This window comes from Carassius carassius, chromosome 16, assembly GCF_963082965.1.
Source record: "Carassius carassius chromosome 16, fCarCar2.1, whole genome shotgun sequence".
In the NCBI taxonomy this organism is placed as follows: domain Eukaryota; kingdom Metazoa; phylum Chordata; class Actinopteri; order Cypriniformes; family Cyprinidae; genus Carassius; species Carassius carassius.
Window position 1 is genome coordinate 22862045 of NC_081770.1, and position 27034 is coordinate 22889078.

At 40.9% G+C, this 27034-nt stretch overlaps 1 protein-coding gene and 1 long non-coding RNA gene across 2 annotated transcripts in view; one reads left to right on the forward strand and one right to left on the reverse strand.

The window, feature by feature from the left end:
- LOC132160206 (receptor-type tyrosine-protein phosphatase C-like) overlaps positions 1-27034 on the reverse strand; it is a 241630-nt gene that overhangs the window by 188343 nt on the left and 26253 nt on the right. The window lies entirely within an intron of this gene.
- Positions 9582-12036, forward strand: LOC132159941 (uncharacterized). Its single transcript, XR_009437924.1, has 4 exons — positions 9582-9671; positions 10496-10513; positions 10956-11036; positions 11637-12036. It is a non-coding gene; the product is annotated as an uncharacterized LOC132159941 (long non-coding RNA).

A 27034-nucleotide genomic window follows, 5' to 3' on the forward strand; every position in this document is an offset into this window, starting at 1 on the left:
TCTAGATGTCATAATGGCAACGTCCAAACAACGTCAAAGTAAAACATCATTTGACGTTGATCTGTAGTTAGTTTTATGTTGTGGCATTAACTAACCAAAATCCAACATCAAGACACCGTCACAAGCCAACATAGATTGACATCAAATACTGATATTTAGTAGTCAGGTATGGCAACCTAAATCCAACGTTTTCTAGACGTCATAATGGCAACGTCCAAACAACGTCAAATTAAAACATCATTTGACGTTGATCTGTTGTTAGTTTTAGGTTGTGGCATTAACTAACCAAAATCCAACGCCGAGCCAACGTCTCAAGCCAACGTCACACTGACATTAAATACTGATATTAAGTCGTCAGGTATGGCAACCAAAATCCAACGTTTTCTAGACGTCATAATGGCAACGTCCGAACAACGTCAAATTAAAACATCATTTGACGTTGATCTGTAGTTAGTTTTAGGTTGTGGCATTAACTAACCTTAACCCAACGTCGAGCCAACGTCTCAAGCCAACATCACATTGACATCAAATACTGATATTAATGTCACAGTGTCTGGGTTGTGTCCCTGGGTTTCCACTAGATGTCCCCCTTTCTCACAGTGTCTGTCACCTTATCACTTCCTGTTCCCTTATTTGGTCACCTTCCTCCTTGTTAGTATTGATTGTTCCCCACCTGTCTCCTGTTCCCTCATTATCCTTCTGTGTATTTATACCCGGTCTGTCTGAGTCTGTGTTACGGAGTCCTTGTTTAATGTCCTATAGTTATTCATGTCCGTCGCTTCTTGCCTTGCTTTGCCTTGTCTTCGTGTCTTGTTTATGTTTGATATTCTGGTTTTGACCCTGCCTGGACTGTTTACCCCTTTGGATTACCCTTTAATAAATGACTTACCTGCAATTGGTTCTATCTCTGTGCCTCATTGGATCCCTGCCGTGACAGAACGACTCCGTCCTTCTAGGAACCAGCGGTATGTCGTCTTTCCGTTCCCCAGCCAAGATGGCGGAGCGGCGAGCCAAGTATCTTCGGTTGATCGCCCTCCGCCAAGAGGGAAATGAAGTGGGTGCCCTGGCTCAGGTGTTCTGGTCCCTGGCCGAGGGCATGGGCTACAATGATGCGGCCCTCAAGGACTATTTCAATGGCGGGCTGGATGATCCAGTGTCTCAGGAGGAGATGGCGCAGTTAGAGACACTGGAATTCTGGGAATTCGTGCGCTACCTGCAGCATCGGCTTCGGTGGGATGCCCCAGCCACTTCTGTCTCTTCCGGCGGGGTGGTCGTCAGTCCAGCACCACTGCCCAGGATGGCTAACAGCCAAGCGCCACAGCATAAGATGGCCGCTAACCCAGCGCCAATGCCCAAATTGGCCACTTTTCCAGCGCCACAGCCCAAGATGGCCGCCAGCCCAGCGCCAATGCCCAAATTGGCCACCGTTCCAGCACCACAGCCCAAGATGGCCGCCAGCCCAGCGCCAATGCCCAAATTGGCCACCGGTTCAGCTCCACAACCCAAGATGGCCGTAAGCCTAGCGCCACAGCACCAGATGGCCGTCAGCCTAGCGCCACAGCACAAGATGGCCGTCAGCCAAGCGCCACAGCACAAGATGGCCGCTAACCCAGCGCCAATGCCCAGATTGGCCTCCGGTCCAGCGCCACAGTACAGGATGGCCGCCAGCCTAGCGCCACAGCACAAGATGGCCGTCAGCCAAGCGCCACAGCACAAGATGTCACCGCTGATCCTCCAGAGTCAGGGCTAGTCACCGCTGATCCTCCAGAGTCAGGGCTAGTCACCGCTGATCCTCCAGAGTCAGGGCTAGTCACCGCTGATCCTCCAGAGTCAGGGCTAGTCACCGCTGATCCTCCAGAGTCAGGGCTAGTCACCGCTGATCCTCCTGAGTCAGGGCTAGTCACCACGGATCCTCCAGAGACTAGGCTGGTCACCGTTGACCTTTCAGAGTCAAGTCAAGTCACCGGTGATCTTCAAGGACTGAGTCAAGTCACCGGTGATCTTCAAGGACTGAGTCAAGTCACCGGTGATCTTCAAGGACTGAGTCAAGTCACCGGTGGTCTTCAAGGACTGAGTCAAGTCACCGGTGGTCTTCAAGGACTGAGTCAAGTCACCGGTGGTCTTCAAGGACTGAGTCAAGTCACCGGTGGTCTTCAAGGACTGAGTCAAGTCACCTCTGATCTTCATGAACAAAGGCAAGTCACCATTGATCTTCATGAGCAAATGCAAGTCACCAATGATCTTCATGAGCAGTGTCAGGCCAGCACCAATCTTCTGGAGTCCAGTAAGGACACCAGGGGATTACCAGAGTTTTGTTGTCCCATTGATCCAGCCGCACGGAGGTCTGCTCCGCCTTGGGGGGGTCTGGTCCTGACCACATGGCTGTGGTGGTCTTCTGCTCCGCCCTGGGGGGCGCTTGCCCTGACTACACGGTTGTGGTGGTCTTCCGCTCCGCCCTGGGGGACTCTGGCGTCGACCACGAGGACGTGGTGGTCCTCTGCTCCGCCCTGGGGGGCTTCTGCTCTGACCACACGGACATGGTGGTATTCTGCTCCACCCTGGGGGGCGCTTGCCCTGACTACACGGTTGTGGTGGTCTTCCGCTCCGCCCTGGAGGGCTCTGGCCTTGACCACAAGGGTGTGGTGGTCTTCTGCTCCGCCCTGGGGGGCTTCATGTTGTTTTTTTTTCCTTTGGTTTTTGTGTTAACGTCTGTCCCTGTTCCTTTCTGTTAGTTTGGCCCTCCGTCCCTCCCCCTGAACCTCCTCCTGTCCTCCTCCCTCCTGGTCTTTCTGTGTTGTGTTTACATTCTAGTGCCTGTTCCCCATGTTTTTCTTTTCTGGCCCTCCGTCCCTCCCCCTGAGCCTCCACCTGTCCGCCTCCCTCCTGGTCTCTGTTTTGTGTCTGTCGTGGAGCGTCTGGGAGCCGCTCCGTAGAGGGGGGGTACTGTCACAGTGTCTGGGTTGTGTCCCTGGGTTTCCACTAGATGTCCCCCTTTCTCACAGTGTCTGTCACCTTATCACTTCCTGTTCCCTTATTTGGTCACCTTCCTCCTTGTTAGTATTGATTGTTCCCCACCTGTCTCCTGTTCCCTCATTATCCTTCTGTGTATTTATACCCGGTCTGTCTGAGTCTGTGTTACGGAGTCCTTGTTTAATGTCCTATAGTTATTCATGTCCGTCGCTTCTTGCCTTGCTTTGCCTTGTCTTCGTGTCTTGTTTATGTTTGATATTCTGGTTTTGACCCTGCCTGGACTGTTTACCCCTTTGGATTACCCTTTAATAAATGACTTACCTGCAATTGGTTCTATCTCCGTGCCTCATTGGATCCCTGCCGTGACAATTAAGTCGTCAGGTTTGGCATCCAAAATCCAACGTTTTTTAGACGTCATAATGGCAACGTCCAAACAACGTCAAATTAAAACATCATTTGACGTTGATCTGTAGTTAGTTTTAGGTTGTGGCATTAACTAACCAAAATCCAACTTCGAGCCAACGTCTCAAGCCAACGTCACACTGACATTAAATACTGATATTAAGTAGTCAGGTATGGCAACCTAAATCCAACGTTTTCTAGACGTCATAATGGCAACGTCCGAACAACGTCAAATTAAAACATCATTTGACGTTGATCTGTAGTTAGTTTTACGTTGTGGCATTAACTGACCAAAATCCAACGTCGAGACAACATCTCAAGCCAACGTCACACTGACATCAAATACTGATATTGTCAGTTTTGGCAACCAAAATCCAACGTTTTCTAGACGTCATAATGGCAACGTCCGAACAACGTCAAATTAAAACATCATTTGACGTTGATCTGTAGTTAGTTTTACGTTGTGGCATTAACTGACCAAAATCCAACGTCGAGACAACGTCTCAAGCCAACGTCACACTGACATCAAATACTGATATTAAGTCGTCAGGTATGGCAACCAAAATCCAACGTTTTCTAGACGTCATAATGGCAACGTCCGAACAACGTCAAATTAAAACATCATTTGACGTTGATCTGTAGTTAGTTTTACGTTGTGGCATTAACTGACCAAAATCAGACGTCGAGCCAACATCTCAAGCCAACGTCACACTGACATCAAATACTGATATTAAGTCATCAGGTATGGCAACCAAAATCCGACATTTTCTAGATGTCATAATGGCAACGTCCAAACAACGTCAAAGTAAAACATCATTTGACGTTGATCTGTAGTTAGTTTTATGTTGTGGCATTAACTAACCAAAATCCAACATCAAGACACCGTCACAAGCCAACATAGATTGACATCAAATACTGATATTTAGTAGTCAGGTATGGCAACCTAAATCCAACGTTTTCTAGACGTCATAATGGCAACGTCCAAACAACGTCAAATTAAAACATCATTTGACGTTGATCTGTTGTTAGTTTTAGGTTGTGGCATTAACTAACCAAAATCCAACGCCGAGCCAACGTCTCAAGCCAACGTCACACTGACATTAAATACTGATATTAAGTCGTCAGGTATGGCAACCAAAGTCCAATGTTTTCTAGACGTCATAATGGCAACTTCCGAACAACGTCAAATTAAAACATCATTTGACGTTGATCTGTAGTTAGTTTTACGTTGTGGCATTAACTGACCAAAATCCAACGTCGAGCCAACGTCTCAAGCCAACTTCACATTGACATCAAATACTGATATTAAGTTGTCAGGTTTGGCAACCAAAATCCAACGTTTTCTAGACGTCATAATGGCAACGTCCAAACAACGTCAAATTAAAACATCATTTGACGTTGATCTGTAGTTAGTTTTAGGTTGTGGCATTAACTAACCAAAATTCACCGTCGAGCCAACGTCTCAAGCCAACGTCACATTGACATCAAAAACTGATGTTTAGTCGTCAGGTATGGCAACCATAATCCAACGTTTTCTAGACGTCATAATGGCAACGTCCACACAACGTCAAATTAAAACATCATTTGACGTTGATCTGTAGTTAGTTTTAAGTTGTGGCATTAACTAACCAAAATCCAACATCAAGACACCGTCTCAAGCCAACGTCACACTGACATCAAATACTGATATTAAGTCATCAGTTATGGCAACCATAATCCAGCGTTTTCTAGACATCATAACGGCAACGTCCACACAACGTCAAAGTAAAACATCATTTGAAGTTGATCTGTAGTTAGTTTTATGTTGTGGCATTAACTAACCAAAATCCAACATCAAGACACCGTCTCAAGCCAACATGGATTGACATCAAATACTGATATTTAGTAGTCAGGTATGGCAACCAAAATCGAACATTTTCTAGAAGTCATAATGGCAACGTCCGAACAACATCAAATTAAAACATCATTTGACATTGATCTGTAGTTAGTTTTAGGTTGTGGCATTAACTAACCAAAATCCAACGTCGAGCCAACGCCTCAAGCCAACGTCACACTGACATCAAATCAAATGTTGATATTTAGTCGTCAGGTATGGCAACCAAATTCCAACGTCTTCAAAACGTCAAAGTCTTCTAGACGTCATTATGGCAATGTCCACACAAAGTCAAATTAAAACATCATTTGATATTGATCTGTAGTTAGTTTTAGGTTGTAACATTAACTAACCTAAACCCAACGTCGAGCCAACGTCACATTGACATCAAATACTGATATTTAGTCGTCAGGTATGGCAACCATAATCCAACGTTTTCTAGACGTCATAATGGCAACGTCCACACAACGTCAAAGTAAAACATAATTTGATGTTGATCTGTAGTTAGTTTTAGGTTGTGGCATTAACTAACCTAAACACAACGTCGAGCAAATGTCTCAAGCCAACGTCACATTGACATCAATTACTGATATTTAGTCGTCAGGTATGGCAACCAAAATCCAACGTCTTCAAGACGTCATAATGGTAACGTCCAATCAACGTCACATTATAACGTCATTTGACTTTGATCTGTAGTTTGTTTTTAGGTTGTGACATTAACTAACCTAAACTCAACGTCGAGCCAACGTCTCAAACCAACGTTAGATTGACATCAAATACTGATATTTAGTCGTCAGGTATGGCAACCAAAATCCAACATCTTCAAGACGTCATAATGGTAATGTCCAAACAACGTCACATTATAACGTCATTTGACTTTGATCTTTAGTTTGTTTTTAGGTTGTGACATTAACTAACCTAAACCCAACGTCGAGCCAACGTCTCAAGCCAATGTCACATTGACATCAAATACTGATATTTAGTCGTCACGTATGGCAACCATAATCCAACGTCTTCAAGACGTCATAATGGTAACGTCCAAACAACGTCACATTATACCGTCATTTGACTTTGATCTGTAGTTTGTTTTTAGGTTGTGACATTAACTAACCTAAACCCAACGTCGAGCCAACTTCTCAGGCCAACGTCACATTGACATCAAATACTGATATTTAGTCGTCAGGTATGGCAACCATAATCCAACGTTTTCTAGACGTCATAATGGCAACGTCCACACAACGTCAAAGTAAAACATAATTTGATGTTGATCTTTAGTTAGTTTTAGGTTGTGGCATTAACTAACCAAAACACAACGTCGAGTAAACGTCTCAAGCCAACGTCACATTGACATCAATTACTGATATTTAGTCGTCAGGTATGGCAACCATAATCCAATGTCTTCAAGGCGTCATAATGGTAACATCCAAACAACGTCAAATTATAACATCAATTTATTGTTTTTTTATTATTTTTTAATATAGTGGTTTCACTTTATTTTTATGGTCCCTTTTGAAATTTATGTTGTTGTGTTGTTGCACTTACAGTCGTGGCCAAAAATATCAGCACGCTTGGTAAATATGATCAAAGAAGTCTTTGAAAATTCATCTGCTTTAATCGTTTTGAACTTTTATATAAAAAATTCACAAAAATGGATCCTTTCATTGGATAATAAGAATTTAAAACAGGGGGAAATATCATTATGAAATAAATGTTTTTCTCTAATACACATTGGCCACAATTAATAGCACCCTTTTATTCAGTACTTTTTGAAACCTCCATTTGCCAGATTAACAGGTCTAATATTTTTTTCCTATAATGCCTGATGAGGTTAGAGAACACCTGACAAGAGATCAGAGACCATTCCTTCATCCAGAATCCCTCCAGAACCTTTAGATTCCCAGCTCCATGTTGGTGCTTCTTCAGTTCACTCCTTTCATGTTCCGTAGGGTTCAGGTCAGAGGACTGGAATGGCTATAGCAGTAGCTTGGTTTTGAGCTCAGTGACCCATTTCTGTGTTGTTTTCGAGGTTTGTGTTTGGATTATTGTACGGTTGAAAGATCCAAACATGGACCATTATATGATTTCTAACAGTCACTTACTGATTTCTTATCTGTTGGTATTTGATAGAATCCATGAGGTCATGTATCTAAACAAGATGTCTAGGGCCTCCAGCAGAATTATAGGCCCAGAAAATAAAAAATACAGCAGTTTATTTGATTGTACACATGGGTTACTTTTTTCTTTCTGTGTTCACCAAACCCATCTTGAGTGTTTGCTGCTAAAAAGCTAATTTTTTAGTTTCATCTGATCATAGAAGCCATTCCCATTTAAAGTTCCAGTCTTGGCTGATAACTGAATATGCTTTAGTTTGTTTTTGAATGAGGTAGGATAATTTTTCTTGTAACCCTCCCAAACAACATGTGTTGATGTAGGTCCTGTTTGACATTTTTTTAAAGGTTTTCTGAACCAGAGACTCTGCTATTTTCTGCAATTCCCCAGCTTTGACCTTTGGAGAGTCTTTAGCTACTCAAACTCCCCTTCTCACCACACATTAGGACGATATAGACAAGTCCTCTTCCAAGCAGTTTTGTAACATTTATGTTGATTGGAGATTCTTAATTATTGCCCTGATGGTGGAAATGGGAATTTTCACTGCTCTAGCTCTTGTCTTGAAACCACTTCACCAATTTGTGAAGCTCAATTATCTTTTGCTGCACATCAGAAATACATTCTTTGGTTTTTCTCAATGTGATGAAATGATTAAGGGAATTTGGGCTTTGTTTTCCCTCCTCTTTATATTTCTGTGAAACAGGTAGCCATGGCTTGATAATTTCATGTTTATAATCAAGCTTGAGTGCTCAAAATTATGAATTTGAATGGGAATATACTTCAGAGATATTTTACTCATAAGAATTTCTAGGGGGGGCAATAATTGTGTCCAACGAGCATTTGAGAAAAACCATTTTCATTTCTTATTATCCAATGAAAGGATACATTTTTGTGAATTTAATTAAATATCAAAAGGATTAACAATGCAAAAGAATTTTAACAGCCTTCTTTGATCACATTTACCAAGGGTGCCAATATTGTGGGCCACGACTGTAGATACCTGCTTTCATTAGAGTGTTAGAATAAGTTGATGTACTTGCAAAGTTAGGCTACTTGTAGTCAGTCAAACATAATTTGGGAGAGCTTCAGAATTAGAAATTAAGCAGACAGTCTATTAATACTGTAATGAGAGTTAGTTGACATGTAGGTGCAATACTTATATTGTCAATAGAATATTCAAAAGGGACTATGAAAATAAAGTGTTATGACTTTAATTTGACCCATGACCCATTCATGAACCATAACAGTTTATATAAATTGATATCCAATCTGTCACAGTTTTCTGTCTTTCTGTCAGTCTTCTGTCTTTCTGTCACTGTCTTCTGTCAGTGTTGTGTTTGTTTGGTGCCATGTGCTTTTGTCCTGTCTCTTTTCTGACCCCGCCCACCTTGTCACCTCATTACTGTTTAGTTGCTACACCTTACGACTCATTTACCTTCACTCCGCACAACTGTCTCTCAATCACACACAGCTGTTACTCATTGTCATGGACTATATATTTTCTTCTCACACACCACTCTGTCTGTCTGTATTAATGTTACTTGTGATTTGTAAGTGTTCCTGGTTCTCGTGTTTTTTTTGCATCTTGGGTTTGTTTTTGCTGTGTTAGCCTTTTTGTTCTGTGTAAAGTTAATCTTCCCTGCATTTGGACCCAGACCCTGTTCTTTCTTTGCCGGCCCGTGACACAATCTTGTTTGCAATATAATGCAATTCGAATACTCTCAATCCTGTTAAGACATATTAAGGAAGATCAAAACCGTATTGCTTACTTGATTCTGGGCTGGAAACATTGCTTATCACAACATAAACTTGCTGATCTTTGTGTTGGAAAGTAAAGTGATTGCATGCAGACAATGCAAGCATTACTGTTTATTGTACAGTCTTATAATTATGCAATATAACTGTCTAACTCCTTTGCTATAAGTTAGTATGTTCTTTATATATTTTTTTTAATATATAAAATAATTGATCAGATTGATTGCTGCTTCTTACTTGCATTTTTTCATTTATTCATTATATTTAAATGTTGATCTCATCCATCAATGATGATTATGCTTCAACTTTTTCTGTGTATGGATTTTGTGGATAAGCACTACAGAATAATACAAGTTAATTTAAAGTATATTATTGTTTATTTTATTTGAATTATTATTATTATTATTATATATTTTTTTCTGCCAACCCCCCCCCCATAATCCCATGCCCAAACATAATGCAACGCGGTGACATCGCGCCATTTTGCGACTACTTGGCGGTCTTTTTTGGATCTGCATCAGTTTATCAGGCGGCCTGTGGTGCACTTACAGCTCAAACTGTGGTGAGTATATCTGGAAATTAGATCATGTATAATGTAAAAGTGTTTATGCCCACCTATATAATGATATTACTTGTAATACGTATCAAATACGTCGAAGTGTTTTAGCTGCAAGACGATGGGTAGAGATAATTAATTAGAAAATGGTAACGTTAACTGTTAACGTATATCCCTGAAATAAAAAAGCCTGAGTCATTAAAGCCATCTAACTGTTAGCGCTGAAAAACAGTTCAAATAAAGTTTAAACTTGAGACGTATGTTTTTAATTATTATATTATTATTATTGTTTCTGATAATTTAAGGTTAAGCTTTTCATCATGAAATTCGTTCGATTCGATGCTTTTTCTTTAATTGTGTCATGCGAATTAGTTATGTTTCTTAATATTCTGCTGTAGAAGTTGTTTAATTAATTTTGGAGTAATTAGGCTAACTCCTTTAGCTTCTTTATTTATTTTAAACAGCCTTTTCTACTACAAGCTCTAGTTTTATATTTGGGGTTCAAGTTTATCACTAAGGTCTAGTATTTAATATTGTGTGATTTCAGGAGCTATACTATATGAGGTTTACATTTACATTTATACATTTAGCTGACGCTTTTATCCAAAGCGACTTACAATTGCCACATATGTCAGAGGTCGCACACCTCTGGAGCAACTAGGGGTTAAGTGTCTTGCTCAGGGACACATTGGTGTCTCACAGTGGATTCAAACCCGGGTCTCTCACACCAAAGACATGTGTCTTATCCACTGCACTAGCACCACCCCAGGTTATAACTTTTGTTTTGTTTTTGCTTTGTTTTGTATTCATCTCCTTTTCATGGTCTGAAGAAGCCATATTGTTGTAAGGTATGTTTTTTGTTAATTTATAAAAGAGCCGCTAGAACACTCATGTTTTAATATATTACATTAATTAGATTAAAAATATTAATAGATTGAAGGTAGTTAATCTGATTCTTCTGGTTTTCTTCTGTGCTCTTCTGTTATCCTATAATTTCGCACTTTACAGTTGCTAGCAAGGAGAAAATGAATGAAATTAATATTTACAGGCCAAGTTGTTGAAATAGTATGGGTTTTACATTTTGAAATTGCACAATATCAGTTGTTCTGCAATAAGATAAAAACCTGCCAGTTTGGGTGAGCCTATGACTTTTATTCTAGTACCAACTGGAGGACCTGTATGATATCTGCATTATACTAGATATGATGAACACAAAACACAAACTATAACACCTGCCTCATAATGTGTCATGTATAATTAATTATTTGGGCATTACTCTTGTATCCACAGGTTGATGACAAATGAGGTCATGGCCTGTTTCAGTATGAAGTGGGGGTTTCACCAAGATCAATCTGTACACTGTTGTCACAGGTAAAACAAAATTAACATATAATACAAATATTAGCATCATATCACTGTGACATTCAGCGTTGTTTAGTTTCTGTTTTAGTTGGTTTAGTGAAAACCAGTAACCTCGTATTGTAGGTACTCATCTGTCTCACAGAAATCAAACACGCGTCCATATATACACTTCTTTTTGATTGGCAGGTTATTCCTGTTTCCAGCCTATCTTTATTGTTCAGAACTCTAACAATGGTTTTTGCATTCTTAAAGATATGTATTAGACATTAAATGTTAATTTACCTTTTAAGACACTCTGCAAAAATACTGCAATGTGTATTTGTTGTCATGGTTTTCTTTGGCTAGATTGTCTGCTTAGTGTTTATGAATTGCATCACAAGCTGAAATATATTTTGATGACTTATAGCATGTTATTTACATTCATGGCCCTTAAAGCTAGGGTAGATTTTTTTTTTTTCTCAGAAACTGATTAAAACCCAATCAATAGTTTAAGTGGTCTAAATGTATTCTGTGGAAGGCAAAGAAATAGTTAATGATTAAATTCAGTGATTACTATAGTGCATCATAGCCTATACTTATACATTTTCTTTTATAAAATATTTCTTACAGAGTGTGTCCAGAAAACATCAAAAGAGACGGGGCAAATATTGCAGCGGCCACCGCCTTTTGTTTAAAATATGCCCCAGCAGAGCCGTCGCAAGGAGGGTGAGAGGCCCTGTGCAAAGTTGATGTGCGAGGCCCTCTACAATTTGCACACAATTGCGTGTGTGTGTGGTGGGGGAGGTTGCTGTAGTAAGGCGAGGCAAGTTTATTTATATAGCAGATTTCATACACAATGGTAATTCAAAGTGCTTTACATAAAATTAAGTAAAATAATCATGAAGAACAAAACTAAAACAAGCAATTTTAAAACTTTGGAAATTATTTAAAAATTGACTTGAATTTAAAACAGTTAGAAATAGAAAATGATAGAAATAGAAAATACAGTGAATACATAAAATACAGTGCAATCAGGTCAGACATTGCACAGTGCTCATTCAATAAATGCACAGCTAAACATGAGTTTTGAGTCTAGATTTAAATGTGACTAGTGTTTTAGCACATCTGATCTCTTCTGGAAGCTGATTCTGGAAGCAATGTATTTTGGTCCTAGGTCTTTGAGCGACTTCAAGACGAGTAAAAGTACTTCTTTTACTCAATCAATCAATCCTAAATGTAACTGGAAGCCAGTGTAAGGACCTGAGGACTGGTGTGATATGCTCAGATTTTCTGGTTCTAGTCAGAATCCTGGCAGCAGCGTTCTGGATGAGCTGCAGCTGTCTAATGGTCTTTTTGGGAAGGCCGGTGAGGAGCCCATTACAATAGTCCACCCTACTGGTGTTAAAGCATGAACAAGTTTCTCCAAGTCTTGGCTGGAAACAAAACATCTAATTCTTGCAATGTTTTTTACATGATAGTATGCTGATTTAGTTACTACTTTGACATGACTACTGAAACTAAGGTCTGTCTTCAGAATCACACCACGTTTCCTTCATGGTGTGAAGTTTTCAACAAACTTCATCTTTGTTTCCAAATGCAATGACTTCAGTTTTTTCCTTGTTTAACTGAAGAAAGTTTTGGCACATCCAACTATTAATTTCATCAATGCATTGGCAGAGGGAGTCAATGGGGCTGTAGTCATTTGGAGATAAGGCTAGGTAAATCTGGGTATCATTAGCATAGCTGTAATAGGCAATTAGGTTCTTTCTCATTATTTTACTTAGTGGAAGCATATACAGGCTAAACAAGATCGGTGCAAGAATTGAGCCTTGTGGGTCTCCGCATATCATGGATGTCTACTTAGACTTCTCTCCTAGACTCACATAATGATCTCTCCCTACTAAGTATGACCTGAACCATTTGAATACCATCCCAGAAAGCCTGACCCAATTTTCCAGTCTCTCTAGTAGTATGTTATGATCAACAGTGTCAAACGCAGCACTGAGATCTAGCAATACCAGCACCGATATTTTGCCAGAGTCACAATTTAAGTTAATATAATTTATTATCTTAATGAGTGCTGTCTCTGTGCTGTGATGCGGTCTGAAACCAGATGTTTAAGTATTTATTCAGCTGATTAAAAACTACCTTTTCTATAATTTTGCCTATAAAAGGAAGATTAGATATTGGTCTATAATTGCTCAAAATGGTGTTATCAAGATTGCTCTTTTTCAGAAGGGGCTTAACAACTGCAGTTTTCAGGGAGTTTGGAAAAGTCCCAGAAAGAAGTGAGGCATTCACCACTTCTAAGAGATCTGCTTCTAAACAGTTAAGCACACTTTTGAAAAAAGATGTGGGAAGTGTGTCAATATAGCAAGTTGATGATTTTAGTTGCTGCACTATGTCTTCCAGAATGTTGCTATCAATTGCTTCAAAAATAGACATAGTATCTTTTTGATATTGCGGCCAAATCTGTCTGACCTCAACATTGCTTGAGGATGTGCTAATCCTGATATTGATGATCTTCTCAGAAAAGGAGGAAGCAAACTCATTGCATTTTCAGTCTGATAGCATTTCACTGGGAATCTGACTTGGGGGTGGGGGGGTTGTCAGTCTCTCAACAGTGGCAAAGAGTATGAGTGTTGTTTAAGTTATTGTTTATAAGGTTTGAGAAGAATTCTGTATAGCTGTGGCTAGTTTCACATCTGCTCAGCTTTTCTGCATTGTCTTTTCAAAGTCTGAACTGCTGTTGATCTTCTCCAAACTGATTTCTGTCTGTTTGTTTTCTTACTGACTATTATTGAAGAAATATCAATAATAACATTCTTAACTTTTGAGTTGAAGGAATCAAGGAGAATATCCACAGAGTCGGCAAAAAAATACTTGGTGTTAAAGATATGGCCTCTGTAAATAGTACACTAGTGTTCTCGTTAGGGTTGCACTATTAATCGCATGCAATTGTCATGTGCGTATCGTCAGTAAAGCTGGTTCTGTGATTAGCGGTTAATGTCCATAACCTGCTTTCAAATGGAGCTGCACTTAATAGACCGAGCCATAGTTCGCTGACAAGCTACGCAATATCGCGATCATAACCACATGAGATTCTTCTGGGATTCTGAATGCGATATTGCACCGCTTGTCAGCGAACTATGGCTCGGTCTATTAAGTGCGGCTACATTTGAAAGCATATCCTTCTGACAGAGACAGTTCTAGATTCAGTGGTAGCAGAGATCAATATATCAAAGAAAATACAGAAGTGATCAGATAGTACTACGTCCTTAATAACAATGGATGAAATGTTTAGAGCCCTACTGATGATTAGGTCTAGAGTGTGTCCACCTTTGTGTGGGTCCATGCACATGCTGAATCAGGTCAAAAGTGTTTAGAACTGTTATCATTTCTTTGGTAGTTTTGTTTTCTGCATTGTCTATGTGAATATTAAAATACCCTGCAATAGCAAAACAGTCAAACTCTGAGGAAATCATTCATAACGTTTCTGTGACCTCTTCAACAAAGGCTGGAAGGTATTTTGGAGGCCTGCAAATAATAATAAAAAGAATGTGTTGAGCACCTTTTAGCACAATCCCTAGATATTCAAAAGACAAGTCATGACCAAATGACACTAGCTTGCATTAATAGACATCTTTAAATAGAGCAGCTACACCTCCACCTCTCCTACAGTCCTGCAGACACTCAGGAAAGTGAAGTTTGGAAGGACTGCTTCATTGAGGACTGCTGAACTGCAGCTGTCTTCAAGCCATGTTTCATTTAGAAACATAAAATCCAAATTGTTTGTGGTTATAAAGTCATTGATTAGAAAATGATAAATTTTTTTAGTGAGCGAATATTTAAAGATGCTAACTTGATGGTATTGCTTTATGTCATTACATCAATTTTAGTTTGATGCATAATAGTTTGCAGATTAGATGAGTTTGCCCTTCGGCTTAAGATGGCCTTAAACTTTCTGTCATATGATAAAACTGAAATCGAGAAAGCTACAGGCCCACTGGGTTCCCACTTGTTCTGTAAGCATTTGTGAATGTTGTTGTTATTATAGCAGAGACCTGACACATCACTGAGAGCTTCTATCAGTTGTTTTTGGTTCACCTTCAGCAGATTGAGGGTTTGGGGCCTGCTGTTGTGGCAGCGGTCGGAGAGCTCTCAAAGGAGCAGGGCCCACGGGCTTTGATGTTTTGGGGGCCCGCTGTTTTCTTGTTGATATTTGCGGGGTTGCAGCGAATGAGTGAGAGAGTTTAGTCCCATCATACACCAATTCTACCATTTTCTGTGAAAAGCACAGAAGTGGAGATGCTGGAGAGAGGAATAATGTGTAGAGATGGGCTTTGTCTCTGGTGTTTCCTGTGGCTGTGATATGTTGTCTTGGCTTCCCCAGCTGTCTTCCAGAAAGTCATCCTTGAGTGCTGAGTCTTGTAACTGTTTTGATACATCACAGTCTGTCTGTGAGGAGCTCTGAGGGCAGGTCTCTTCCGGGATGGTGTCCATCAGCAGTGCTTGTTGTGGCTGCATGGTGTTATCAGTTGGGAGTGGTCCACTGATGAACAATTGAACTTTGAGTCTTCAAAGTGTTTGAAAGAGTTCACTGAAGTCCTTCTTAAGGAGTTCTGACTGCTCTTTCAGAGTATCATTCTTCCCCACATGGATGATAATTAGATTTGTAGTCTTGTGCTTCATCAGAATATTCTGAAGTTCCTTGTTCACATCAGAGAAAGTTGCTTGATAAAGGCAGCATGTTGTTGTAGTCCTGCTACGGATGCTTCTGATAGAGTCACCTACTATCAGAGTCCTGGGCTCGGCTGCGCTCTGAGCTGAATGTCACTGTCTGTTCTTCCTTGAGCGCCTGTTAGTAGCGGTGTTAGCTGCTGGCTGATCTGATAGATGTTTAATCATATTTGGGGATTCCTCACCCGCATTCATTAATTCTTCGAATCTGTTTTCAAGATGTATAGGGGGAGGTAGAATACTGGTCTTTACAAGCCTTGTCATACTCAAATCTGGGGTAGAGAAAGCTACGGCAGCAACACGAGAAACTCATGACAATCTGATGTCTCGTGTTCCTTTGGGTCTTGCTCCCTGTTTGTGCCATCGATTAGTGTGATGATCAGTTTCGGCTTGTTCCTCTACACTTGGTACAAACTGTTGAGATTCAGAAGATTCATGAGACTCACCGGCTGTATGCTGAGGGGGTCCATGACAACAGTCTGCTGAGTGTTCCGCCTGTTGTAGAAGTTTGCAGCAGTTCATGCAACAAGTTGGTCCAACAGAAGGCATTTTCTCTCTTTTCTCTTTGAATGTAGGCAGTTGTTATCCCATCTCCAGAATGTAAGCTGCTGGCAGTGGGAGGAAAAGTCTCCTTTTGTAGTATTATTCCAGTCCCAAAGTTTTTAGTTTAAGCGTTTGTGCCAAAAATCTTTTGTTTGAGCACTGTGCTGATCTGCTGAAGTAAAAAATCTGAGAAATGTACAGAAAGAAGAAGCAAAGAGCAGAACAGTAGGCTAGAACGTCCGAACGGTAGCAAAGCCGGAACCATAACAAACTCAACTTTAACATGCATCTGTTCGATTATGATGCCTTGCTCACTGACATGCTTGCGCACAAATCACGGCCACGCACTAGCTCATAAGGATCTACAATCATAATGATAATAATAATAAGTTAATAAGAATGCTTAAATTAGTTCTAGGCTTGTAGACAGTTATATATGAAGAGTTCAGATGGAAAGTGCGATCCAACATTTTCTTCTAAAATAATTATTTTCTCATCTTCCTATGTTTATGTTCAGTATTTCACTTTAATGGGAAAGAAAAGAAACTGTTCATTGCTATTAAAGTGAAATTACTGAACCTACACATGGGAGCCTGATAAAAATGTAATTTTTTAGAAGAAAATTTCGAACGGTTATAGGTTTTTGCAGCTGAACTTTTCATCTAACATCAATTTGCACTATTTGAAAATAATATTTTCTTTTAACATGTGCACTCGCACTCTTATTCAATCCAATCCACTTTATTTCTATAGCTCATTTTACAAACACAAAGTTTCCAAAGTGCTGCATAAAAGATTCAGATCATACAAAACAATTAAAAATATATAAAATACAAAAGATAAAAAATATTAAATACCACAAAGGACCACACAACTCACGCGCAGTTAAAAGCCAAAGAGTAAAAATGAGTCTTTAGACGAGACTTAAAACACTCAACTGTAGAGGCAGTTCGGACATGGAGGGGCAGAGCATTCCATAGTTTAGGTCCAACCACAGAAAATGCCCTGTCCCCCCGAGTTTTAAGTCTCGATTTAGGGACTGCAAGCTGTAGCTGGCCCTCTGACCTCAGTGTCCGTGCTGGCGTATAAATTTGGATGAGGTCCGAGACATATGTTGGGGCCAGTCCATTCACAGCTTTAAAAACAAACAATAAAATCTTAAAATCAATCCTAAAACGAACAGGAAGCCAGTGCAATGAGGCAAGATTTGGAGTTATATGAGCACTCTTCTTGGTTCCTGTTAAAAGACGTGCTGCAGAACTGTAAGCGTGAAAGTGCGTTTTGATTTATACCAATATAAATTGCATTACAGTAGTCTAAACGAGAAGAAATAAAAGCATGTGTAACTTGTTCAAACTATTAAAAGACAAAAACGGTTTAACTTTGGCTAAAAGGCAAAGATGATAAAAACTAGATTTATTTCGTATGTTTAATAGTCGTTTAATAGACGAAAACGCAAAAGTCCATTGTCACATTTATTTTATGTTTTAAATGAATCATTAACCTATCGCATATTTTCAAATCAAAAGCCAGTGCAATCACTTGCATTTTTTTTCAGTGGATATGCAGTAATTTTTGCTCATAAAGGTAAGAGTAATGCATCATTCGTAACTGTAAAGTGTCTACTTTTATTTGTGTGCAATCACATTATCAACAAATCGTTGTGCTTTAAAAAAAAAAGAAAAAGAAAATAGTCATGATGCACTTTCTACCGTCTCGTCTTGAACAGGAGCACTTCACAAAAATGAACCAAAGCTCAGTGAATACATGGCTCACGGACGTGACATATATCTATAGAAAGCTTTAAATAACTACTTAACGAAATACAACAAATCAGAAACAAAAACTCATTCATTATAATCATAATCCGTAAAGATGAACTTTTCTCTAAAGGCTCGTAAAATGAAGAGGTGGCGAGTCAGGATTGGCAACATCATCCTTGCGACACCAACTCAGAAAACACTATTTATTAGTAAATAATTCAAATATCTCATTCCTATTTCCCCCATGACTCATTTATGGTAATAATTTTTTGCAGATGCTTTATGTCAAGCTTAAGCCTATTGCGTTCATTTGAAAGCAGAACACTGCGATGCTGCGGGACACTTAACACTGTTAAGCCGCTATTGACAGTCACGGTAGCACGGTCTCGTGTTGTTTCCCTCAGTGCGGCAATTTTTTCATCACTAATTGATGGATGTCTAAAATATAAAAATAAGGTGAAGCCTTAAACAGGCCTGAGGCCGGCCCGCATCTGAACTATGATGTGAAAATTGGCCCAAAGCCCGGCCCGAGGTGTAAAAAAAGTCAGGGTGAAATGCAGGGCTCTAGACCAGCCTAAAAGTAAAACTTTATAACTTTTTGTCGTCCTAACAACAAACAGCTTTACTCATTCTTATACTCGGAGTCTTATACTGTCTATCTGCTATGACAATTTTAGTCTACCAAAGGACAAGATGGGTGGAAAAAACAGTAATAAAAATGAGATATAAACTACATAAAATGCAGGCCAGGAGTCAGGCCCTCTAGAGGTGTGAGGCCCTGTGAAGTTGCACACTTGGCACAGCCCTTGCTACGGTACTGTGCACCAGACAGGGTGGGTGGAGGTGGCAGGAAAAAAAAAAGATGTTAATAAAATGTATGTTAATGTTTTCAAAACTATTCAGTTCCAATAATGTTGATGTTAAAATGTAATTTTGTAAATGTTCTGTTCCATGTTAAATGTAAGTGATAGAACAAATGAATAAAAAAATCATATTTGTTATAATCCAGTTCATCTCTTAGTCATTTTTCTGATAAAACCACAAAACATTTGTGTATTCCATTTTCAGATTAAGAGTTTTGGGTGAACTAACACTTTAAAATTTAATCATTTAGTGTTGTCTCGCATTGAATCTTGAACTCTATCTGATCTTATGTTAAACTTTCTCTGTATGTTTTTATTTTTCTTCTCTCTCTCTCTCTCTCTCTCTCTCTCTCTCTCTCTCTCTCTCTGTGTATGTTGATTTTTATTTTACAACAAAATTCTTGTCTCTGTTAAAGGTTTGATGTCATGTCAACGAGATCCATACTAGCCATATCTTTCTTTAAAGTTTGAATTTGACAGTTTGACAATTTTGACAGTTGTTGGTTTGTAACATAATGATTTCGATTTAATTTTCCAACAAAATGCAATGTCTGTCAGATGAAGGAGATTGATGTTAGTCTGACGTTGGGTTCTAACATCGACCTGATTTTCATTTTCATCAAAAATGCAACGTCTGACCAACGTAGCAGACTGACGTCAGTCTGACGTTGGGTTCGGACGTCAACCAGATTTTCATTTTCATCCAAAATGCAACGTCTTACCAACTTTGGAGATTGACGTGATTCTGATGTTGGGTTCTGACGTCAATCAGATTTTCATTTTCATCCAAAATGCAACGTCTGACCAACGTTAGAGATTGACGTCGGTCTGACGTTGGGTTCTGACGTCAACCAGATTTTCATTTTCATCCAAAATGCAACGTCTGATCAACGTTGGAGATTGACGTCGGTCTGACGTTGGGTTCGGACGTCAACCAGATTTTCATTTTCATCCAAAATGCAACGTCTGACCAACGTTAGAGATTGACGTCGGTCTGACGTTGGGTTCTGACGTCAACCAGATTTTCATTTTCATCCAAAATGCAACGTCTGACCAACGTTGGAGATTGACGTCGGTCTGACGTTGGGTTCTGACGTCAACCAGATTTTCATTTTCATCCAAAATGCAACGTCTGACCAACGTTGGAGATTGACGTCGGTCTGACGTTGGGTTCTGACGTCAACCAGATTTTCATTTTCATCCAAAATGCAACGTCTGACCAACGTTGGAGATTGACGTCGGTCTGACGTTGGGTTCTGACGTCAACCAGATTTTCATTTTCATCCAAAATGCAACGTCTGACCAACGTTGGAGATTGACGTCAGTCTGACGTTGGGTTCTGACGTCAACCAGATTTTCATTTTCATCCAAAATGCAACGTCTGACCAACGTTGGAGACTGACGTCAGTCTGACGTTGGGTTCTGACGTCAACCAGATTTTCATTTTCATTCAAAATGCAGCGTCTGACCAACGTTGGAGATTGACGTCAGTCTGACGTTGGGTTCTGACGTCAACCAGATTTTCATTTTCATCCAAAATGCAACGTCTGACCAACGTTGGAGATTGACGTCAGTCTGACGTTGGGTTCTGACGTCAACCAGATTTTCATTTTAATCCAAAATGCAACGTTTGACCAACGTTGGAGATTGACCTCAGTCTGACGTTGGGTTCTGACGTCAACCAGATTTTCATTTTCATCCAAAATGCAACGTCTGACCAACGTTGGAGAGTGACCTCAGTCTGACGTTGGGTTCTGACGTCAACCAGATTTTCATTTTCATCCAAAATGCAACGTCTGACCAACGTTGGAGATTGACGTCAGTCTGACGTTGGGTTCTGACGATAAGTGGATAAGTGGAGTGTGCCGTGTCCTGGGGATGTATTGCAGGCCTGGGGGGCAACCTGGCGGCGTGTTGGTGGAGGGATTGGAGGAGGGCAGGGTCTCAGTCGACCAGGTGATAGGACTGACGATTACCTTATCGGGAAGTATTGTTTCGGGTTCTTCCAGGTTTTCCTCAGGAGTGAGACCGAGTGTTGGCCTTGATGTTCTTGGCCCCTGGTCAGTATGAGATGGAGAAATTGAAGCGAGTGAAGAATAGCGCCCAGCGGGCCTGACTTGGGTTTAGCCTCTTAGCCATGTGTAGGTATTCTAGATTTTAATGATCCATAAGAACTAGGAATGGGTGTTTGGCTCCCTCCAACCAATGCCTCCACTCCTCCAGCGCCTGCTTGATGGCTAGTAGCTCTCGGTTGCCGATGTCGTAGTTGACCTCCGCCGGGTTGAACTCGCGAGAAAAGAAGGCACATGGGTGGAGGCGGCTGAGATTCCCCTGCTGCTGGGAAACAACCGCTCCTACTCTGGTGCTGGAGGCATCAACTTTAACAATGAAGGGTCTATCTGGATTAGTATGGACTAGGAGTGGAGCGGTACTGAAAGTCTCCTTGAGAGTGTTGAAGGTCTCCGTGGCGGCTCGGGTCCAGGACAGAGACTTGGGCTTGTTACGGAGAAGACTGGTAAGTGGCTTGGTGGTGGAGCTGTAATCTTGGATGAATCGGCGGTAGAAGTTAGCAAAGATGAGGAATTGCTGGAGTTCTTTGATGGTGGTAGGAGTGGACCAGTTCCTGATAGTGTCCACCTTGCCCTCGTCCATCTGGATGCCACTGCTGTTGATGTAGTATCCAAGGAACTGCACTGAGGGCTGATGGAAGGATTATTTCTCGGCTTTGAGAGACAGCTGGAAAGCCCTCAGGCATTGCAGGACCTCTGCAACGTGGAGACGATGTTCCGCTAAGCTCTGGGAGTAAATGAGGATGTCATCTATGTAGACAAGAACGAACTTGTGGAGGAACTCCCAGAGCACCTCGTGGATGAAGTCCTGGAATACGGAGGGGGCGTTGACTATCCCATACGGCATCACAGGGTATTCATAGTGGCCAGTAGGAGTGATAAAAGCTGTCTTCCACTTGTCCCCCTCACGTATCCGGATGAGGTTGTATGCGCTGCGGAGGTCCAACTTGGTGAAGACAGTGGCACCACGGAGATGTTCCAAGGCAGCAGGGAAGAGAGGAAGGGGGTAGCAGAATTTAACTGTGAAGCAGCAGGGGAGGTAAATGGACAGATGTAACCTTGCGCCAGCGCCTCCTTGATGTAGTCCTCCATGGCCATCTCTTCCCAGGATGGAAAGGGGATAGATCCTTCCTTTGGGCACTGGCTCACCCAGAAGCAGATCGATGGCACAGTCCCATGACCGGTGTGGAGGCAGCTTGAAGGCCAGTTTGGGGCAGAAGACGTCACTGAAGGGGGCGTAACAGGGTGGAATGTTGATGGATTGCTTCTCTACAGGGCTCTCGATGGAGGTTGTGCAGACGGGTAGAGGTTCTGGGGGAAGGTTGGCTGAAACAGGGAATCCAGAGAGACAGCCCTGGAAACAGGATTCGCCCCACTTCAGGACTTTACCGGTTTTCCACAAAATCACAGGGTTGTGCTGCTCCAACCATGGGCGCCTTAGAATAATGTCAGCGGTGGACAGCAGAGGGGGAGTTGGGGTACGACTGGCCCTGGTGCTCTTCGAGGCACGACTGCATACGAGTGGTGAAGCGGATGGATAGTTGGATGAAGGGTTCGAGCCTGATGGTGTCCTCGTATGCAGCGAGATGCATCCGCACTCGAGGTTCCAATCCCTGATGGTAGGTGGTCAGCAAGGCTCATTCCATTCCATTCTCTATTGGCCACAAGAGTCCTGAACTTAAGAGCATATTCATTGACAGACATTTTTCCTTGTTTTAAATTATAAAGCTTCTCACCAATGGAAGAATCCCATGCAGGTCTGCCAAAAACTTCTTGGAAATGGTCGACGAAGCTAGAATAATACTGGATCGCTCGGTGGGGTACAAGTGCGGTTGCATCTCCAGGACCAGCGAGCATTGGAGCAGGAATCCGCTGCAATCCTTCGCCGAACCAGAGAAGGGCGCCGGCTTGGCCATGGGACTGGCGTGCACGGCAGGTGAGGAAGTGGCGGTGTTGTCACCAGAAGTGCTCACAGGGGATGGGGATGCCGGAAGAGGGGTGAGGGTGTGACGCAAAGCGTCAATGAGGTCTTGGAAGGGGTCTGTGAGGCTCATGCTTGTGCCGATCGGTCTTGGTACGGTCTGGTCCGGACAGGAGGCTAGAATAACAGGAGAAAACGGTTTATTATGGCAAAAGCAGAGGAGCAGGTAGTGAACAGTGAGGATATGGTGCTGGAGGCAGTGGAGATGAATTGGAGGTAGTGGACACACACGCACACGATGGAGACTTGGAGACACTGGAGATCGCTGGAGAGAGGTAAGCAGAGAGATAGGTTAGTCCTTAGAGTAAGCAGGCAGGTATGACCTTGTTGCAAACGAGACCGGACGGTGACTGGGTGTGTGTGTGTGGTTTTTATGGGAGAGGATGATTGCCGGTGGATGAGGAGCAGGTGGGAGTGATTAGTATTCAGGTGAGTGCACTGTGTTTGGTTGGTGTTGGTGCCTGGCGTGTCTGTTACAAAAGGATTTTAAATGCACAACATTGGGGCAAATGACCACCCAGAGTGAGCTCTGTGCATAAACTGTGTTCCTATTGTCATGGTCATTACACAGTGTTCATTGCACCCTACTCCCTGAGCAGGGGAAATCTGTTGAAGTTTACCTCACTTCGGAAGATTTATCCACAGATTTTTGCTGTGCAACGTCTTCACGAACGAAGTGTGACATCATATACCTCTTTAAATAAATACAATTTAAATTCAAGCAATGGAACATATAAGTTCACTTTGAACTGGAATCATGGCGGAATATCCTTTGCAAGGCACTTATGTTCAAATAGAGTAGATGTCTGAAGCCACAAGAGAAACATATATATATATATATAAAATGTTCAGAGCAGGGGGTTGCAAGGACTGCAATTGAGAACCGCTGCTCTAGACTCCCCAAAACTTGCATTCAGTCATCAGTAGCAAATCCTTTACATATGTAAATGAAACTAATCATTGCCTTGATGCAAGACATCATTCGCATATGTGTTTGTCACACAAGTATTAAAAATGCACTCTCTATTTTTAAATCGGAGCCGGGCATTTCCCCGCATACGTAACGTACGTGGCGGGCTTCATTGCACAGAATATGTGATGTGAGACACGTGCATAGGCCTACTGCTTGACAGTGCTTCCACTCGCCATTACTTTAGTCTTTTACTTTAGATATGCTTTAATTTCTGCTTTTTGGAATGCAGTACTATTAGATGCACGAAACGCATCTACTGAGAGACTTTCACATGTCCTATGTGTTTGTTTGTTTGTCTTTTGTGATACGATATTGATGTAAACAAAGTAATTCTTGTTTTCAGAACAGGACAAAACCTATGATATGTGGAAATAGATCTGTGCATGAATGCACTCCATTAAAGCTGCCAGTGTCTATTATTGTATATATTTTAACTTCCTGAACAGTGAGCACTCACTGTCAAGACATCTGTGCTGTTTCAGTTCATCTCAATGGACACCGTAAACTCTAGTGTGAAGGTGTATGACTCGCTGTCGCGTTGCTGATACCACTGTGTTACTCACACTTTCAAAGAGAAAGAGAGTCTTACTTATTGAGTTGTTTATTCTTAGTATAGTAGTAGAATTAGTAGTAATAATATCTTTTAATAATAATTACTTATTTTACAGAAACCCTGAATGACCAACAATATCTTAAGCATCATACTAGTCCTAAGTTCAGTTAAAAGAAAAAAAAAGCATTCGTAAATGTTACCATGTTTTAGTTCTAATTACAATAGTTCTATCATTAAAAGGGTCATATGATGCCATTTCAAATTCTCCTTTCTCTTTGGAGTGTTTCAAGCTGTAGATGCATAATGGAGATCTATAATGTTGCAAACAACTAAAGTCTCAAATCCAAAGAGATATTCTTTATCAAAGTTAAGACTCTGCCACGCACCCCTAAACACCTAATGTAACCATGCCCTCACATATCTAGTCACTATGTGGAAATATTTGCATAATGCTGCCCAAATGTTCATGCAAAGAAAAAAAAGGCCTACACACACACACACACACACACACACAGAGAGATAAGTTCTATACATATCTAGAATTCAAATACAATTCATTAATTTGTATAGTGCTTTTCACAATATACAGGTCCTTCTCAAAAAATTTGCATATTGTGATAAAGTTCATTATTTTCCATAATGTAATGATAAAAAATAAACTTTCATATATTTTAGATTCATTACACACCAACTGAAATATTTCAGGTATTTTACTGTTTTAATACTGATGATTTTGGCATACAGCTCATGAAAACCCAAAATGCCTGTCTCAAAAAATTTGCATATTTCATCCGACCAATAAAAGAAAAGTGTTTTTAATACAAAAAAAGTCAACCTTCAAATAATTATGTTCAGTTATGCACTCAGTACTTGGTCGGGAATCCTTTTGCAGAAATGACTGCTTCAATGCGGCGTGGCATGGAGGCAATCAGCCTGTGGCACTGCTGAGGTGTTATGGAGGCCCAGGATGCTTCGATAGCGGCCTTAAGCTCATCCAGAGTGTTGGGTCTTGCGTCTCTCAACTTTCTCTTCACAATATCCCACAGATTCTCTATGGGGTTCAGGTCAGGAGAGTTGGCAGGCCAATTGAGCACAGTAATACCATGGTCAGGAAACCATTACCAGTGGTTTTGGCACTGTGAGCAGGTGCCAGGTCGTGCTGAAAAATGAAATCTTCATCTCCATAAAGCTTTTCAGCAGATGGAAGCATGAAGTGCTCCAAAATCTCCTGATAGCTAGCTGCATTGACCCTGCCCTTGATAAAACACAGTGGACCAACACCAGCAGCTGACATGGCACCCCAGACTATCACTGACTGTGGGTACTTGACACTGGACTTCAGGTATGTTGGCATTTCCTTCTCCCCAGTCTTCCTCCAGACTCTGGCACCTTGATTTCCGAATGACATGCAAAATTTGTCCAAATGTCCAGTGCTGCTTCTCTGTAGCCCAGGTCAGGCGCTTCTGCCGCTGTTTCTGGTTCAAAAGTGGCTTTAGGGAATGCGGCACCTGTAGCCCTTTCTACTCCAGACTCAGTCCACTGCTTTCGCAGGTCCCCCAAGGCCTGGAATCGGTCCTTCTCCACAATCTTCCTCAGGGTCCGGTCACATCATCTCGTTGTGCAGTGTTTTTTGCCACACTTTTTCCTTCCCACAGACTTCCCACTGAGGTGCCTTGATACAGCACTCTGGGAACAGCCTATTCGTTCAGAAATTTCTTTCTGTGTCTTACCCTCTCGCTTGAGGGTGTCAATGAGGGCCTTCTGGTCAGCAATCTTACCCATGATTGCGGTTTTGAGTAATGAACCAGGCTGGGAGTTTTTAAAAGCCTCAGGAATCTTTTGCAGGTGTTTAGAGTTAATTAGTTGATTCAGATGATTAGGTTAATAGCTTGTTTAGAGAACCTTTTCATGATATGCTAATTTTTTGAGATAGGAATTTTGGGTTTTCATGAGCTGTATGCCAAAATCATCAGTATTAAAACAATAAAAGAGCTGAAATATTTCAGTTGGTGTGCAATGAATCTGAAATATATGAAAGTTTAATTTTTATCATTACATTATGGAAAATAATGAACTTTATCACAATATGCTAATTTTTTGAGAAGGACCTGTATACTGTATTTAAAATGTATTATGAAAAAAATTTTTAGGTAAAAAATGTTAGCCAGAATGCACTGTAAGTTGCTTTGAATAAAAGTGTCTGCTAAATGCATTATTTTACATTTATTTAAATATTTCAGTACAGCTTTACAGAAAATGCATGTTTCTTTGTTACAAATAAAAGAGTAATGTCCATATGCCACAGTATTTGTACAGTTCCCACGTAATACAAATCATATAAGTAGATTATGACTGTATTTCAGCAGAAATGTAAATACCACAAAAGCAATCATTACAAGTATCTTACATAATAGATAATTAAATATTTTACGATGAGAGTTTTTCACTTCAAGTTCATGTTGATTATATATTTATGATTGTAAAAAAAAATAATAGTGATGTATGTTGTTTAGAATTGGTAAAATTGCTTAAAAATGTCATCA